Source organism: Pleurodeles waltl, chromosome 6 (genome assembly GCF_031143425.1).
Source record: "Pleurodeles waltl isolate 20211129_DDA chromosome 6, aPleWal1.hap1.20221129, whole genome shotgun sequence".
NCBI lineage: Eukaryota > Metazoa > Chordata > Amphibia > Caudata > Salamandridae > Pleurodeles > Pleurodeles waltl.
Genome location: NC_090445.1, coordinates 1,433,896,251 through 1,433,912,371, shown reverse-complemented (window position 1 = coordinate 1,433,912,371; position 16,121 = coordinate 1,433,896,251). Strand labels below are relative to the sequence as shown.

Genomic DNA, 16,121 nt, shown 5'->3' with positions numbered 1-16,121 from the left:
TACCAACTGCCACAGTTTAAACCATTTTGCAAAGGTCTACCGCTCCACTTCAAAGACAAAATCAGCGGGACTCAAGATGACACACAAGGGTCCAACAACAGGAGGACTCTCAAGACATGGACAACGATGACGAGCCAGAAGGAACAGTATATGTCATACATGCCACTCACCCAGGAAATATACCACGGCGCCGGATACCGAGATGTCGAGTGATGGTGGCGGTCATCACGTGATAGCTCTCCATGACAGGTGAGAATCAATAAACATTCTAGCACAATCGGTGTTCAGTCAAATTCCAAAGTGTCCTCAACTTTGCCCCACCACGGTACGAGTATTTGCGTGGAACCCCTGGAGAGTCTGAAGGAAGAATACTCTGAGATGTTTAAAGGAATCGGTTGCCTGAAGGAATGACAAATAAAACTGCATATTGACAAGTCCATCGAGCCCGTGGCACTGAAACACAAATGCATTGCATTCCATCTTCGACCTAAAGTAGAACTCGAACTAGCCAAGTTGGAAGAGCCTGACATCATTGAAAAGGTGGAAGGCCGGACACCGTGGGTATCGCCAATTGTGGTTACTAGCAAACCAAAACAGCCCGGTGAAGTGCGCATTTGTGTGGACATGAGACTGCCAAACATGGCCATACGGAGGGAACGTCATCTCACCACCTCTGTGGACGACATTGTGGCGGAAGTCAGCAGGTCAAGGTGGTTCACAAAAATGGATCTCCAAGCTGGATACCATCAACTTATGCTAGCGCCAGAATCAAGAGCAATCACCACTTTTTCCACCCATGTCGGGCTAAGAAGGTACAAACGTTTAAGTTTCGGCGTTGCCAGTGCTGCAGAAGTGTTTCAAGACACGATCAGAGGGGTGCTGGCTGGTCTGGAAGGAGTCATCAATGTAAACAATGACATTCTGGTGCACGCTCCCACCATCGAAGAGCATCTCAAGAGACTTCGCGCCACGTTTCACAGGCTTCACCAGAACGGATTAACACTTCATCACAAGAAATGTGAGTTTTTGAAGCAAGAGATTGCATTCTTTGGATATCTTTTTTCACAGAGAGGGGTTCATCTGGACCCAGAGAAAGTAGCAGACATTCAATCAGCACCCCCACCTACCTCAGTGACGGGCGTACGCAGCTTTTTGGGCATGGTCACATATTGCGGGAGATTTATCAACAATTTGACGTCACTCACGGCTCCGCTCAGGGAACTCACAAAGGCTCACAATCTGTGGGAGTGGACTTCAACTCATGAGCAGGCGTTCTTTGCAACCAAACAGGCCCTGTCAGCTGACACAACTCTGTGGTATTTTGATCCCTCAAAAGACATGGAAATATTGGTAGATGCCAGCCCAGTAGGTTTGGGAGCTGTGCTGTCTCAGAAAGGTGGAGACGGAGAGTGGGTGCTAGTGGCGTATGCCAGCCGAGCGTTGACAGCAACGGAACTGAGGTGCTCCCACATTGAAAAAGAAGCGTTGGCAGTGCACTGGAGTTGTCGGCATTTCCACCTATACATATATGGCCACCCGTTCGTGGTGCACACGGACCACAAGCCGCTCATACCACTATTTAACAAATCTGAATCTCAACCACCACCCAGGATCGAGAAATGGATCTTGCAACTTCAGGGCTATCAATTTTCTGTGGTATGTCGACCTGGTGCACAGAATCCGTCTGACTACCTGTCAAGGCACACAAGACCACCTATCACTAAAGAGGAAGAGGAGTCCGAAGAGGCAGAAGAGTATGTGAGGTTGGTGGTGGAGCGATCCTGGCCTCTTCCCATGTCGGTACAAGAAATTCAAGCAGTCACCAGGGGAGATGAGGTCCTACAGCTGGTAATATCATGTGTTTGGGATGGCAAGTGGCATCGGCTGAAACAGGAAATAGCATGGAGAACAGCAGAAGCAAGCCTCACTTTGTCCTCCCTTCACAGTGTACGCCATGAACTGGCTGTATCCTCAGAGGAATGTCTGTTACGAGGCCATCGTTTAGTGATTCCAGCGGCGTTACAGCAGAGAACCATTGATCTTGCCTATGCGGTACATCAAGGAATAGTGAAAACCAAGGCAAGACTGCGAAGCAAGGTATGGTTCCCAGGCCTGGATGCGCGAGTAGAGCAGACCACCCAACACTGCCACATATGCCAAACTCTCAGTCCAGCTGAGTCACTGGCTCCCATTATAATGGAACCAATTCCATAGACTCCATGGTATCGAGCCAGTGCCGATCACAGTAGTCTCCCAGACAGGTGCCACATGTTGGTGGTTATTAAAGACTTATCAAAATATCCGGAGGTGGAGGTGTTGGATTATACTACCACTGAAAAGGTGGTGCCTTGCCTGGAGAAGATAATGGCAACCCATGGAATAATTCAAGAACTGAGAAGTGATAAAGGCCCTCCATTTTCCAGCAACGAGTTTGCCTCGTACCTGGCATCTCGTGCCATTCACCACCAGATGATCATGCCCTGGTGGCCTCAAGCCAATGGGGAAGTTGAACGCTTCATGAGGACACTAAACAAGGTGCTGCGCATTGCGGTGTCTCAAAGGCGAAATCTGGAACATGCCCTGTTTGAATTCCTAAGAGAGTATCGGGTAACTCCCCATGTCATGACAGGAGTGGCTCCCAGTGAAATGTGCATGTTTCGCTGAGTAAGGGACACACTACCACAGGCAACTGAAGCCTCCTGTGTCTATGATCGAATGGCAGTTCGGCTACGCTATCGCCAAGCACAGAGTGAGAGAGTGTCTCACAGGAGACGACCCCGCATGAGGGACTTACGAGTGGGAGATGCAGTGCTGGTGAAGAATAGGTGCTCAGGCGGTAAATTCAGTCTACCGTTTGAATCAGTGCCATGGACAGTGATCAAGGTGACAGGCACGATGGTGACAGCTCGACGAGGCATGGAGAGTGTGACTAGGAATATTAATTTTTTCAAACATTACAACATACCCCCAGAGCCAGCAAGTCCAGCCACAGAGACCAGGTCATCACCCCCAGAGGAGGAGGACTCCGAACAGATAGTGATCCCTGCTGAAAGTGCAAGGCTGGAACCAAGGTGGTCCTCTCAAGAGGGGTCAGTGTCGTCAGAAACGCTGTCGTCAATCAAAAGGGCTGCAGGGGACCATGGTACATCATCCAGCTTGTCTGATCCTGGTGGGCTGACTGGCATTCGAGAGAGAGAAGGAGGAGCTAGATATGATCTACATCCAAGACCAGCTGCACCGGTCAGGCTACAGGATTATATCTGCAAGTAGAGACTTTGAGCATAATGTTTTCCTGTGTGTGTTTTGTTTTCTCCAGGAGCAGAACAGTTAGTGTGACAGCAGCTGTATATTACGTTCTGTGATGGATTGTGCCATCACATCTCATTCGATGATGGTTATTGTTTGGGTTTTGTTTAAAGTTTTGGAGGAATATTATGTCCATACCATGTCGGCCGTCAGTAGCGAGGGGTGTTTCAGAAAGGCTACACGTATTCCATCGCGATACACCCCTCTGTACTGGCGTTGGAATGGTTTAGCCGAGGGGACGTTTTGGGCGCGAGAATAAAGGCACAAAGCTCAGGCGCGAGCAACGTGGTAAAAAACTGAGGGCCATATTTATACTTTTTGACGCAAAACTGCGCTAACGCAGTTTTGCGTCCAAAAAATTAGCGCCGGCTAACGCCATTCTGAAGCGCCATGTGGGCGCCGTATTTAATCAATGACGTTAGCCGGCGTTAGCCGCCGGCGCTGCCTGGTGTGCGTGGAAAAAAACGACGTACACCAGGCAGCGCCGGCGTAGGGGGATATGGGGCTTGGGCGTCAAGAAATGGGGCAAGTCAGGTTGAGGCAATTTTTTCGCCTCAACCCGATTTGCGCCATTTTTTTTCACTCCCAACCCCCATAGAAATGACTCCTGTCTTAGCAAAGACAGGAGTCATGCCCCCTTGCCCAATGACTTCTGTCCCCTGGGCATGGTCATTGGGCATAGTGGCATGTAGGGGGGCCCGTATTTATACTTTTTGACGCTAAACTGCGCTAACGCAGTTTAGCGCCCAAAAATTTTGCGCCGGCTAACGCCATTCTGAAGCACCATGCGGGCGCCGTATTTATTGAATGGCGTTAGCCGGCGCAAGCAGACCGGCGCTGCCTGGTGTGCGTGGAAAAAAACCACGTACACCAGGCAGCGCCGGCGTAGGGAAAAATGGCGTTAGGGCGTCTTAAAAATGGCGCAAGTCAGGTTGACGCTAAAAAATCGTCTTAACCCGATTTGCGCCATTTTAAACGACGCCCAGATGCCATTTACATGACTCCTGTCTTAGTAATGATCATTCCAGACAAACGGGAAGATTTTCTGAGAAAGTGATATCTGAAGTTGGAAGTCCTAGATAACCACATTGATTTGTGGGCTGAAAGTGAGATCCATTGGTACGAATATATCTTAGTTCTTAGCGCAATGTGTAGGTAGGATTAGGCAATACTATCTTTCAATTTAATTTAATTTTCATTTTCCCAGATCCAGTGCAGCACAAAAGGATTAACAAATTGAGAGTGTTTTTTCAGGCACCCCAACAACGGACAGGCTGAGATGCTTTATGCAGGAGAAGAATACTAATGTTGTGTGTAAAATCTGTTATTTACAGTGCTGAGAAATAACAGAAGTGTGGCAATATAAAAATAGATATGTTTTTGTGTGCAGGGGTGGGAGGTAATTTTGTCCCACAATAGAATTGATGCTACTAAGACCTAAAGTGTCTTTCATGTAAAGTTCATAAAGCCCGACACTATCTTGAGAAAGTCAAAACTCCATTTACCCTTTTTTTGCAGAATTTTTTAAGTTGGCTTTTCACACAAATGTTACCTGTCCTTATCTTTCCAAGAACCTGTGAAAGTGTCAAGTCACTCAGAACATCTGATGCAACATCACTCTGGCACAAGTTCCTTGCTATTTCTATCCCGAGGTCAAACATGAACAATAATCAAAACAGTGTTGTCTGAACTGGTGCATTTTATCATATTTCTTTGAAAGAATGTGTCTAAGACTATTTATATACACATAGTTTATGTTAGACACTAAACTAGATACAATATAAAAGGGTTGCCACTTGATCACTTGTCAAGAGTGGTCCTTTGCTCAAGATTATTGTGGAAGATACAGCCAGAGGTGCTGCAGGATCGTGCTATATGCTGATACAGAGGCAAGTCCAGAAGGAGAGGTGTTGGTGCAGCACATGTTTTCCTTTCGTAGATAACAGTGCCTCCGTGACTTCTGATAATTACAGTGATCTGCTGTAAACAGGTATGCAGTGTGTTGATTCTCCCTAAAAACTCTGGATGCAAGTTATGTCACTCCATGCTCTCCTAGTGTAGCACATAGATGTTAGGTGTTAGGGTGTTAGGTCGTTAGATGCATTTTAACTATGGTAGAAATTTTCATTTTATTCTCATCCACAACAAGCATTTGTGATGTTTAAATTATATTCTGCGTGGTTATTTTAGATGTACTGAGCAACAGGATGAGACTGTTGGAAAAAATGCTTTTTAGTTGAAGTGTTTTTTTCTTAGAGCAGCTTATGTGTGTAATATTATAGGGAAGGAAATTGTTTTTTAATATTACCACAGTGTCCCTGAACCCCGGTTTAAGGAGTGTTAGTAGCCCAAAAGCATTGACGTCACTTCAACTATGTATTGGGTGGGGTTCTGGGGGGCTACAATAACCCATCTTTCACATTTATCATTGGGGTGTTTAACTAAGCTCACTTGTGTCACCCATGCGTGTGAAAACAAACCTTGTAGAGCTAAGTCAGAGTCTTCGTTTACGGAACATCTTTGAAGAAGGAACCAAAAGCAGTCTTGGGGAAACAATATCTACTAACCATCCTGCAGTGAACAAGAAAAGTAGGTTCTTTTAAAGAGGGCACTGAGGGTCTCTCCCATGGAAATGATGGCATGAATTTGCCTAAATTCTATAAAACATATTTTCTAAAGTCATACATTTTACAAGTAGTTCTGGAAGGGAACTAATACAATATCCCAAATATTTTGTGAAAGTACCCAGGAGCACTATCCCTGCGTGTCAGCAAATCATGCATGCCAGTTTGAGAAAATACACCCCCATATACAATATTTGGTGCACAGTAGGCAAAAATATTTTTACAACAGACATACAACTCCTCTCTGATAGAAAGAGCTCATTACACTAGGGGCCATATTTATACTTTTTGATGCACAACTGCGCCAACGCAGTTGTGCGTCAAAAATTTTACCGCCGGCTAACGCCATTCCAACGCGCCATGCGGGCACCTTATTTAAGGAATGACGTTAGCCGGTGCTGCAGACTGGTGTGAGTAAAAAAAAATGACGCACACCAGGCAGTGCCAGCGTAGGGGAAAATGGGGGTTGAGCGTCCAAAAATGGTGCAAGTAAGGTCTGAGGCAAAAATCAGGCCTCAAACCAGACTTGCGCCATTTGTTTTGACGCACAATCCCCATTGACATGACTCCTGTCTTAGCAAAGATCTTTGCTGTTCAACCACTTCTAGTCTGTTTGCTCAGTCACTGGCAGTTTCCGTCAGCATGGTGCGCACTCCAAAACCCAGCCTGGCAGCAGCACTTTTATTTCTTAGGGCCATCAAAGCAGATTCATGAACTTTGCTAAATAGATGGCATTTCAAGTAGTCCAGCTTCCAGCCATCACTCCATTTCTTCCCAGTAGAAAAGTCCCTTGCAATCTTTGCTTCAGCACATACTTCGCACATCAGGCCTACTTCTGGATTGTATAGAAATATCTCTCCCAGTTGTATGCGAACCTTGCTCTGTGACTTCTGTGTCTCAGCCTCCACAATTTCTTTCAGCCATTCTTCTTTGAACACAAGACAGCATTTCTTCCTTTGTGGCGAAGCGCTGCTCTCTGCAGAAGTCACAGCTTTGCGCTTGAACATTTTGTTGGCAATCAGTCTGAGCCTACTATGCTGCAAAGCCTGCAAAAAACTAAAATAAAAAAAGAAGAACATTATTTAAAGTGAGAAACATTATTTAAAGTTGGCTCTTATGCTATTGAATGCAATCTACCAGACAAGTCTGAGCTATCTCGTGGTAAATGTAGCAAGTAATTGCCTGGGCCTTTCTATTTGTTCTCACACCTGCCTGTAGATGTAACAGAAAACAAAAAGGGTTGACAAATGTTGTTATATTACAATGTACTAGGTGCATCACAAGGAAAATCAACCGAACTAACTACCTTGTCTTTCTGCTTCTACTCACATGTGCCTTTTGTACTCTATGAGAAGTGCTGTCGGAGATGCCTGCAACAGAAGAAAAGGTGATTAAAGTAGGTTGTCATATTCCACTGTATTAGGTGCACCACAACGAAAATCTGCTAAATTAGTACCTTTTCTTTCTGGTTCTAATCGCGTATGCCTGTTCACATTTCTGTGTAACAGGGTCTAAGGTGCCTGTAAAAGAAGAAAACATGATTAAAGCACCTGATTGTTTCAATGTCTCAGGTGCACCATAAGGAAAAACTAGCAAATAATAACCTTCTCTTTCTGCTGCTGCTCCAGTCTGCCCGTCCTCATCTATGAACAGTACTGTCTGAGATGCCTGCAACAAAAGAAAAGATGGTTAATAGTTGGTTACAGAGTGTGTGTCATATTATAATGTGCCGGTGACCCAGATGGGGTACCAGCCAAATAATTACCTGGTACTTATGCTTCTACGCATGTCGGTCCATTCAAATCGATTACGTGCTCAGTTCAACAAACCTGTAATAGAAGAAAAGGAGTGGATCATGAATGTGAATTATTTAGAGACCCTTAATCCCTCCTGGAATGTCTACAGAATTACCTGGGCTTCCTTGGTACTCACGCCTGCCCGTTGAAATCCAAATGTAGACCTTATGTAATTGGGAAGAAGATATTTAGTATAAGTTATGGGAGTTACAAAAACATTATGCATGACAATTCCAGAGCAATTGAATAGTTACCTGGGGTTTCCGTTTAGCTGAACTCTGGGTCACCGGCCAAATAATTACCTGGTCCTTATGCTTCTACGCATGTCGGTCTATTCAAATCGATTACATGCTCAGCCCAACAAACCTGTGATAGAAGCAAAGGTGTGGATCATGAATGTGAATTATTTAGAGACCCTTAATCCCTCCTGGAATGCCTACAGAATTACCTGGGCTTCCCTGATACTCACGCCTGCCCGTTCAAATCCAGATGTAGACCTGTAATTGGGAAGTAGATATTTAGCATAGGTTATGGGAGTTACAAAAACATTATGCATGACAGTTCCAGAGCAATTGAATAGTTACCTGGGGTTTCCGTTTAGCTGAACTCCTGTTCCATATTATCATCCGTTTAGAAATCTATGTCATGCTTTAGACCTTCAATGGTGCTGCCTTTACAAGCCTCAAGTTATCTGCTCATCCACTCGCCATGACTAATCGGATTTTATAAGCATTTTTGTGCCATTTTTTCAGCCCCCCCCCAACCGGGGAATGCCCCATTTACATATATTATGCCTTCCTGTGTTTACTTTTACTATCAGTCAGAGATTATTAGGGCAGCTACAGAGCACATTCTAAAGTGCTTTCTTATATTTACTGATCAAGTAAATAATGAGAAGGGGGAGATGGCCATAGGCGATTTTCCAAATTTTTGTAACATTTGAGACATAAACTACTGGTCATGGCAAGTAAAAGTATGTCCAGGTGGCAAACATAAACAAAATCTGTTAGCCATGTCTTCGGCTCTACTTCTCCTAATGTCTAGATCTTTCTGCTCCTCACACTACAGTATCAACCTAATTTTCTCATCATTCGTAAACAGCTTAAAACCTGTCCATTTATTACGTGCCTTTTCCTGTAGAGCTCAGATCTTTTGACACTCACTCCTGCCTACTAGCAAAATACCTAATGTGTTCACAGTTTACAGTATGTATATGTATATATGTATGTATATATGTATATAAATATATATATATATATATATATATATATATATATATATATATCCCTTATTCATTCATATATTCATTCATAATAGGAACAGTTTGGTGCAGGAATTTGATACATAATTAGAACTCCTCCATAAAATCAGTAGGTTTTCCATTACCAACAAGCCCTAATTAAAGCTCATAATCCACCATCAAGTAGCATCTGGAGGAAAATTCTGAGCTTTCATGAGTAACTGGCTGAATTAAAAGGACAGTAGGGCTACGGAAGAAGTTCTAGCTGACATGAGACCCGAACAGCACCGGCCCTCCAGAGCTTTCAGATATACCTACATGTAGAGCAGTTTCCGGATTTTCCAAATGGTGGAAAGTTTATAACCCTAAAAATTAGAACCCCTCGTTTGTGCTTTGAGATTATGGAAGAGCCATGTGTCAAACTGAATTAAAATGTCACTCAATTTTTTGCTATACTTTACAGTAGGTAGAGCTCCACCCCAGTACGGAGTCCTCCGTAGGGTGAGGAATTGGGAAAAGTAAAAAAGTTTAAAAACTTTACAAAAATTTATAACAACATCTTTGCTTAGGTACTAAAGCAAATTGGTATTATATATTTATGTTAAATGCTGAAAAAATTAGAAAATGATGCAACACTAAACGTAATATTACATTTTTTGACCATCCTATAGTTAAAATTATTATTCTGATGTTTAAATAACTGAAATTCCCACCTAAAGTAAAAAGTATCTTTTTATTAGGCATTAGTATTTATTGAACATGATGCATAGAATGAATTTAATTTGATTAATTTGAAAAATGAAACATGTTATTACAATATTTTAAAAAAAGAAGACATTTCTTATTTTTAGATTTTTTTAAAACATGAAATTAAAATTATTTATATTGTTACAAAGTTTAAATAGTTCATGCTAATTTAACATTATGTCCTGCAGGGTTTTATTTTAAGTGCCTGTCTCCATTATTTTGTAAGGAAGGTATTGCAGTGACAGTGGTTGGCCAAATGGGGCGGTTGATTTACCCAGCTCTCAGCTTGGCTACATTTACCAATTATTGTGACCTTTTAGGCTACAGTAATTTTAGAAGCGCAGTTTCTGAATAGGAATTGGCTTTCTCTTTTGTGGGTGGGTGCATGTCTCTCACAAAACCACCTCCTAATATGACCCAAATATTGTGAAATGGGCACTTTTGTAAAAAATCTCACAATTATTACAAAAGTGACTTCACAAATTGGAGTTTTTTTAGAAATAAAACTGATCTTGTCTTTACTGGTTCTGCACTGCTGCTGAAGCAGTGAAAAGAGGGTGCAGAAAAGGCTAGCAGGCAATTGAGGTGGTAACTTCCTCTGTCATCTGCCTTGCAAATGTGCAGAGCCCCCTCCAGTGCAATTAGCCTGTTGTCAGCCCCATATGTTTCAATGCGCCTCCTGTTGCCCCTGCAAAATGAAAAGTAAAACAGCTGACATAAGTGGGCTGATTTAAAGCGGCATGTCCGCTGTGATCGCGAAGTAGAAACATAAAAGGTAAAAGAAGTTCGCTCTCACAGTCAAACATATCGGCAAACGTGCAATTATCCATGTAACAGGGTCAGTCCCCAAGGGGGTCACAAAACCGCCAAAAGGAGGGACAAACGTAAAGCATTTACCAATTATAACAAAGGATTTTAGCCCATAAACGAGTGATAGCGATGGGCGTGCTGTGGGCATGATTAAAAGCCCACATAGATACCACCACGTTGGAAAAGCAGCGCTTGTGCGCTCCTGTGCTCGACCTGGAAAGGCACCCACCTGAAATGTGATAGGCGACATTTGCACACAAAAAAAACAATTATGGCATGATATCATGCACTGTGCCTCAACGCAAAGGTGAGTGAGTAGTGTCTACTCGAGGGACACCCTACATTACAAATTTGTATGGGTTGGTTGCCGCCAATGGGCTATGTAAAATGTATTATATATTACATGTAGAGAGAGAGAGAGAATGTTTATTTCATTAGTTACTTAAAACCATAAAAAATATTCCTTCAACACAGGATTCAACAGAACAGTATTAATGCACTAAAAACATATGTATTACATAAAATTATAGAACTGGAATGAGTTAAATACATTCTACAAAAATTGATCTGCTCTTACTTGGGTCCAGTTACTGGTGCTAGACTACATAGCAGTCAAGCTGTGTATCACAATGTCATCCAAAAACCTTCCTATCTTTGACGTGGATGCTCAAGGTGAATGGATTTTATCTATATTTGCGCCCTCCCTATCACAGGCTTGTTTCAGGAGATGTTACTTTGCATGAGAATATTTCCAAAAATTGAACCTACATAATATTCAGTATGGTGTTTTGTGGATTGAAAGCTTGAATTAGTGCTTGTTTACAGGATCTAATCCCCAGGCCATTTAGTTCTTTTTTCAGCAAACTTTTTCTTTCCACAGCCGGGGCTGGGCAAAGACAGACCACATGTACCAGATTTTCTACCGCCAGATGGCATAGGCGGCACTCATGCAAGCCCGCTCGTGGCCCCTTCTTCCATTTTGGCAAGAGGTCTAGTGTTGGTACTTCACCCAGCCTGAGCCTTAGAAGGCATTGTTTAATTTTCCGCGAGTAGGGGGCAGCCATAAGCGAGATTCTTTGAGATTTTTATATGAGTTAAGGATCAGCCAGCCATGCAACCTTTTGTTCAGATCCTCCCTGTCTTCAAGCCAGCTGTACAGCTTACTTGATTTATTGACTACTTTGTAAAAAGCCGGCGTGGGGAGAGACTGGTCCCATACCTCTCCTAGGTTCAATTGGTTTATGGCCTTTTCCAGGTACCTACTATAGTTGCTCTTCCCTCTTTCTAAGGTAATTTCCTGCCAGACTAGATTGGCTAAGGACCCTTTTTGGGCGCGTCTCAGTCTGTAACAGCATTTGATGAAAGCCGCGGGACGAGCCAGCGACTGCTTAACCAACATGAATTCTAATCTGACCTGGGCTGCAGAGGCATGCCTTAGTAGCCGAAAGACACGCTTATACGTCTTTATCAGCAGCTTCTCCAGGAGAGCTTCCTCCATCCCCCTCATCATTTCAGCCCCATAAGTGAGGGTTGGCAATAATTTAGCTCTCATTATGGCAGTGAATGGGTTCAGTACTTGGCCGCTGATTGAGTTTGAGAGCTTGCAAAAGGAGAAAGCGAGTGTTTGTGCCTTATTTTTTATTACTTCTTTTTGTTGCGCGTAGTTGCACCTGGCGTCAACCACGACTCCTAGATATCTATAGGAGCTTACTTCTTCCAGGGTCTTTCCATTCAGGTACCATTTATGCTGGCTGGAGGGTCTGAGGTTTAACGTAATCAATTTAGATTTGTTATGATTGATTTCTAATTCATTTATCCTTGCAAACTCTTCCAGTTTGTTTAGTAGTTTTTGCATGCCTAATCTGGTGTTACTGATTAGTAATAGGTTATCTGCATATAGCATATTAGATAGTTGCTGACCACCCAAAGAGGGGGAATGGGATGATTCAACGTTTAGCTTGGCAGACAGATCCGCTATATACAGATTGAAGAGTGTTGGGGCCAATACACAGCCTTGTTTAACACCCGCTATTGTTTTAACCGCCCGGGATACATATGAGCCTCCCCAAGTTTTACCTTCACCCATGTATCAGAGTAAATTATTTCAATAGCCTTCAAGATGGTAACCGGTAGCCCCCAGAGCTGTAGTTTGGCCCACAGTTTGCCACGGGGGACACAATCAAAGGCAGCTTTAAAGTCAACAAAACACAGATAGGTGGGAGTCCTGGCTGCTTTTGCTCTGTTGGTAATAAGTCCTAGTGCCATAAGGTTTGTCAGTGTTCCTTGATGTTTAATGAAACCGCTTTGATTAAGCGGCAGAATGTTGTTATCTGTAATCCAAGTCTCTAGGTGATTTAACACACACGACGAAAAATACTTGAGATCGACATCTAGGAGAGCGATAAGTCTGTAATTACTTGGCGAGGCAGCGTTCCCTCCTTTGTAGATCGGTTGAATTATTAAGCCTCTCCAGGATTCCAGGACAATTCCCGTCATGAGCACGCAGTTAAACATTGCGGCCCGGGGCTTGGCCCTTCTTTCTGTTTGCTGTTTGAATAGTGCCTGCGGTAAACCATTTGGTCCTGGTGCGCAATCAGCTCGCCATTTCCCCATGATTTTTATTTGTTCTGGTGCTGAGATATTCAAGCTTTCTACAGCATCTGGTTCCTGATTTTTCCGAGGCCCCTGGTTTTGTGGCTCAAAATTGGAGGCCGGCTCCTTTAGATGCGACTTTAAGTGGCACATACATGTAGGAAAATCGCACGATTTTCCTTTTGCCCATTTTTTGAGCCTCCTTTAATTTGGTGTTAGGATTTCACAAAAATACATCTTGTGCTTTGTTAGTGTAAATGGTTTTGCGTAGAATACTAAGGATTCTTGTGTCAATCTTACTATGTTCCCTTTGCCTGCATTATCAAGGGTTTAGAGCCACGTGATACCAAGCTGCTTTACCATTGTTCTTGCATCAATGTTATTTTGCAAACCTTTCCAATTACTTTGATTACTGTTGCCCTTTGCGCTGATTGACAATGTAAATAGTACATCTGGGTGTAAATGTTTAAGCAGCTAATAAGAACATTCACAGAGGTCTAGTTTTAGAGGTGTGAACTACTCAATGCACAGGTTACAATACCTCTAGGCTTGGATTCTACATTTTTTATTATTTCGATCTATTTCCTAAAGAACCTATTTGTAAAGAACACAACATAATACAGGTGTATTATGTAAATGTGTAATATATATAATATTCATGTGTAAATGTATATAATATTAATTTACAATGGAGACTTATGCGCATTTCTTTATCCCTTTAAGAGTTACTTTCTCCCCTGCACTGCAGCCCTCTCTCTTTAGCTGCGGGTGCCACCATTGTAGGAGAAGCACTGTTTCTTGTGCTCCCCTGTGAACCACCTACACTCCTGTGCATACCATTGGAGCATATTTAGGAGTGTCTACAGCATGGCTGCGCAAAGGACGATCACAGCGGGAGCGCTGGTGGTGTCCCTAAGACGAGCCGATCTGCATCCATGCTGAGGTAGTGTACTATACAGCGTGATATTCTCTTCTGTGTATTTGCCTAACAATGTTCCTAAGCATTTATAGAGAAGAAGGCATCCCTGGAAAAGTTACGCCCTGTGAACTTAAGATGAAAGAGAGGTGGTGATTAATGGATAATGTAACTTCAGTCCAGAAGCAGAGGAGATAAGATCCATTTTGTGTGCCATGCCATGCACACTCAGAACAATAACCTAAAACGTAAGATCTTTGCTTTAAAATAGATAGGAAAATAGAAACCTATTGGAAGAAGCTTACATAGACCTGCTGTAGTTATCATATTTCTTGGCTGAGTGTCAGTACCAAAGCTAGATCTAGAAAAATCAATTACTATGGACCTACTGTGTGAAGATGTATGGAAGAGTAGAGGTGGAGTAGCTATTGTATAAAAGATAACATTAACTGAGGAGTACTTCCAAATGATGCAAACTCCTTAACTGGAACTCTGGTTTGTCATCTGTAAGTCTCTCAGTCACTAACACAAACCTTTATTCTGAATTACCATCCCTCTGACCTGCTAAAGCAGGTACCATAGACGGCAATGTCCGTCTGTGGCACCTGCTATTGCACCATGGGTTGCTTAAAAAAGTGTCCCAGCAGGGGTGGGGGGTTCTAGAAGAACTTTGATTCAAGACCTCATTGTCAGTCATCTTGACTATAGCAACACCTTGCTGGTGGCAGCTAACGAAACTATTCTTTGGAAACTACAGGTAGTCCAAAACTCTGCAGCATGCCTGGTCTGTAAGCTCACTGCAGCTTCCCCTCTGCACCCACCTTAAACAATCTTCACTGGCTACCTTTGGACCCCACTCCTGCCCCACTCACCCCCACCTTCCACTGCGTTTTGTCACTTCTCTCCCTCCTGTGGCCCTCCTCCTCCCTTCCCAACCCTCTGTCTCCTGTTACCTCTCACCTTCTGTCCCCTTACTGAAAAAATGGTTAACTGTATTATACATGGTTATGTCACAGCCACATCAATGCATTTACCTCGATTTTTTTAATGCATATTTTAATATAGCGCTTGCCTGCTCTTCTCTGGATTGAAGTAAAACAAGGTGCTTTGGACTTTTAACCATGACGTGGTCGCTCTAAAGCCAGACTCCAGGAGTAAGATACATCGCACTTTATTAGCTGACAGACAAAGACCCAAAACAGGTAAAAAAATGCTGCACATTGCGGTCCTCTTCACAGTGACTGGGCACTTTATATAACTTGAATCACAGCCTTAAGGGCGTGCAGTTGCGGTCCAGACCAGATTTTTCAGATCCACCGTAGACCTGAAAAATCTGATCTGGGCCACAACAGCACGCCCAACAACAAGGGGTGAGCTACCCCCACTCCCCGGGCCAAAAGTGAGTGCCAAAGTTGGCGCAAGTCCACTGGGCCAATAATTGCCCGAGTAATGCCTTAAACCCCAAAAAAGACACACACAGGAGAGAAACACATTGTGAAAGGCAGAGCCCATTACGGGGTATTGTTTTAACGCACTCACCTTATAACTGCCGCGCTGATTTCCAGAACTGCTGGCCACCTTGTCCTGCCGCAAAGAGTGACTGTGATTTCGCGCTGCTTGTTTTTCAAGCTCAGCGCTGACGTACAGTTTTACTCTCTCGTCTTAAGGAGGAAGTGATGTGGCTGCAAAGTGTTCGCTTGGGAAAGAGGCCTGCGCAGTGGGGGAAGGGAGGGTGCGCGTGCGCCCTTGTGCGCACCTTACAGGGAAAACTGGTAAGGATTCCTATGCCTCCTAGACATCCCTCTGTAGGTGGGTGCCATGACTCACTGCACCTACCTGTAGAGGGATCTCTGCCCCCTGAAACGCAGGCTGGTTGCCACCTGCAAAGTGAAAGGAGGACAAGTGGCTTCTAAAATCGATCCATCTTTCACTAATGTGCTGTTCCTAGGACAAGCACAGGTTCACATCTAGCACGGGGGAAGCATCCAACAGCACTACTGGTCTCTGGTCGTACAGTCTCCTAGTTATGGGTTTCCTAGTTTGGGTGAGGTTTGTCCTTTATGTTGACATTCATTTTCTCCATTTGTTAA

General features: G+C 43.5%; 1 protein-coding gene across 1 annotated transcript in view; it reads right to left on the bottom strand.

The window, feature by feature from the left end:
- TMEM72 (transmembrane protein 72) overlaps positions 1–15,688 on the bottom strand; it is a 202,175-nt gene extending 186,487 nt beyond the window's left edge. The window contains exon 1 of the mRNA XM_069240814.1: positions 15,571–15,688. The gene's annotated coding sequence lies outside the window, so the exon portion shown is untranslated. The remainder of the gene's footprint in view (positions 1–15,570) is intronic.
- Positions 15,689–16,121: the final 433 nt, after the last annotated feature.